We start from the raw sequence: 3,557 nt of genomic DNA on the forward strand, positions 1-3,557 counted from the left end.
TTATTTAGATATTTATATTAACTTTAGAAAAGGTGTGGCACCAGTGATATCACTCACTACTAATGTCATATTGGTCCAGGCTGAAAGTAAAGAATATCAGAAGAATGTTTATTTATGCTTTATTGACTATGCAAATGCATTTAACCGTGTGGCTCATAACAAGTTGTGGTTAATATTGAGAAGGAAGAGAGTCTCAGAGCACTTAATTGTGGTCATGTGAAACCTATACAGAGGCCAAGCAGCTATTCTGCCAAAAGAGCAAAGAAATACTGCCTGATTTAAAATTAAGAAGGAAGTCAGGGTTATACTCTTTCTCCATACCTGTTCAATCTATATGTTGAGCAAATAATTCGAGAAGCTGGACTCTATGAAGAAGAATGTGTGGCATCAGGGTTAGAGGAAGACTCATCAATAGTCTGTGTTATGCAGATGACACAACCTTCCTTGCTGAAAATAAGGAGGACATGAAGCACTGTTTGCAGAAGATCACGGAATGCGACCTTCAATATATTTTGCATCTCAATGTCAAGAAAACCAAAACTCATACCTCTGGACCAACAGGCAACATTATAATATATGGAGAAAATATTGAAACTGTCAACAACTTCATCTCACTTGGATCTACAATTAAAATTCTTGGTACTAGTAATGAGGAAATCGGGAGACATATTGCACTGGGAAAGTCTGCAGTTAGGGACCTCTACAAATTATTGAGTAGTAATGATGTCAGTTTGACTACAAAGGTGTATCTGATTCAGGCGATGATCTTTCCAATCACGTGCTATGCAATTGAGAGCTAGATAATGAATAAAGATGACAGAAGAATTGATGACTTTGAGGAGTGGTGCTGGAGAAGAGTGCTGAACATTCCATGGACTCCCAAAAGAACGAAAAATTATGTCTTGGAGAGGGTGCAACTGGAGTGAAAGAATGATGAGGCTTTGCCTCACATACTTTGGGCATCATCCACACACATAAGCTTCAACTTCCAACTTACTGTGTCCACCAAACTAGAAAGTTGGAAGTGCTGGCTCTTTCTCTCCTAATGTATAGCCTGGTTGGCTTCTCCTGGGACATGCATCTACCTGGCGGTTTAAAAACAAGGCCTTCCCAGACTAAGTCTTTGATTTTTCTCATTCTGCCCACTCTTTTCAACCAGAAGGTGTGAAAGTGCAGCTCTTTATAATAGCAGGCTGATGCAAATTGATCACAACAGATGGTGGGGTCCTAGAAGGTCTAATAGTTCCAATCCTTGGAGAGGAGTACTCAGAAAAGTAGAGGGTTGGGAAAGGAGAGTAAGACCCTTGACCAGGTGGATTGACATGGTGACTGACTCAATGAACTTTAAAGTGTTAGGAAGTGTGAGGATGGCACAGGATAGGACAAAGTTCAGATTTGCTGTACATAGGGTCACTATGGGTCATACTAGACTCAATGGCACCTAACAACAAAAACAACAAGAAGAAGCAGGAATGATCATCCTTTTCTGAAATAAAAGGTCTTCAAATGCCCTGTGTATAACAGAAGAACATTGTTGGATATTGTGTTGATGAATACCCTAGGTTGGAAGAGACTCAAAATAAAACTCGAGAAGAGCTGCCTCTACAGAGTATAGCTTAGTGACGAGGATGAAGTAAAGATTTCACACAAAGAAGGACCTTCATTTGCTGGTATGGCAAGATTCAAATGAGGAGAAATAGCTGAAAGGGTTCATTAATAATTGGAACAAGGAATATAAGTATGAAACTTGGAAATTGGAAGTTGTATAACATTACGGGAGCACATAGATCGACATCACAGGCATTAGTAAGCTGAGATATGCTGGTATTTTGAATCAGACAGTCACATGATTTAGTATGTGAGGAGACAAATTGAAGAAGAATGAGGGTCATATTCATCATAAAAAAGATCATTTTAATATCTATCCTGAATTACAATGCTGTGAGTGATAGATAGGGTACTATCCAAAGACCTGTAAGAAAATCCTGTTAATGCAACTGCTATTCCAATATACACAGCAACCACTAAAGTCAAAGATGAAGAAACTGAGGGTCTCTGTCAACTTTCGCAGCATGAAATTGCTTGAACATGCAATCAAGATTCTTTAAAAGCAATTGGGAACTTGGGATGCAAACGTTGGAAATAAAAAAGGACAGGTAGTTAGAAAAATATGGTCTTAGGAAGAGATTTAAGACTCAAGATCAAATAATGGAATTTTGTAAGAGCAAACATTTGTTCATTGCAAATACTTTTTAAAAGAAACCATAAATTCACTTTTAAATCTAGGAAGTCAATGCATATAACTCTTACGAAGACAAATATAATTTTTAGTGTGGGACTATGCAATTCTTATATCATAGACATATTTTTGGGAGTGATGAGGAGCTGCACTGCCAGCTCAGAGGCACCAGCACTTTGAACCCATCAGCTGTTATACAGGAGAAAGATGGGCATTCTCCTTCTATGTGACTTACAGCCTCCTGGAGTCTCAGCTATTAGCCAGTTCTGACTTAGTAATACATAGCAACAGCAGACACAAGCTTTAGTTTCTCATTGCTGACAAATTTACAGACCACATTCTTGGAATTTGCAGATGTGTAAATTTACAACCTTTATGTAAAATGCTAAGAAAAGTATTCCAAAATTGTTATACCTTCAAATTTAGTCATTTAAAATTGACCAAAAATCCAAAGAAATAACTAGCTCCAGTGATTTTTTAAGAGTATGCTTTTGCATTTTTTTTTCTTTCTTATTGTTTTGTTTATTGGAAAACCTCCCTTAAAGACAAATTTCATAGACTATCTTATGAGAGTATGCTATGTTTATTTATAAAACTATAGAACCAAACAGTAAACTTACCATTTTTCTTTTCTCCCCCCCCATACTCTAAACATTATTTAATTAGGTATTCTGCAAGTAATCTAGAACACTAATTTGTGAGGATAAACCCCACTGGTGAGGGAGAATAAAGAATTCAGGTAGCTTTTGAGTTGAGTTAGAGCTCTGATTTTGGGTAAAATCTGAGAGTTCACAGCTTTCTGATCAACCTTGCTCTACTCTGTAATCTTGTATTTCTCCTTATCTGTGTGGAAGATTTCATCCTGCTGGTGATGTGGCTTCCGCAACTGCTTCTTCTTCTTAAAATAAGTATTAGTGAGATGCTTTGGGATTTTGACACCACTGATCAGGAAGGCCGTGTATAAGAGGAAGTACTCGGCTACGTCCAGGGTTGAAAAGAAGGTTCTAGCCACTGTCACAAAACCAGTAGGTGGTGACAAGAATGGTGGTATCTGAGTGGTGAAACTTCACAAAATGCCTAGGTATTACTCTACTGAAGACATGCCTGGGAAGCAGCTGAGCAGTGGCAAAAAGCCCTTCAGTCAGCACATGAGGAGACTGTGCTCAAGCATCACCCCCAGGACTGGGACCATTCTGATAATCCTCTCGGAGCGCCACTGGGGCGAAAGAGTGGTTTTCCCGAAGCAGCTGGGTAGTGGCTTGCTCCTTGTGACCAGACCATTTTTCTTTAACACATGATTATATAACAGGATATTTGA

Source organism: Elephantulus edwardii, unplaced genomic scaffold, assembly GCF_000299155.1.
Source record: "Elephantulus edwardii isolate Elephantulus edwardi_28Jun2011 unplaced genomic scaffold, EleEdw1.0 scaffold00136, whole genome shotgun sequence".
In the NCBI taxonomy this organism is placed as follows: Eukaryota; Metazoa; Chordata; class Mammalia; order Macroscelidea; family Macroscelididae; genus Elephantulus; species Elephantulus edwardii.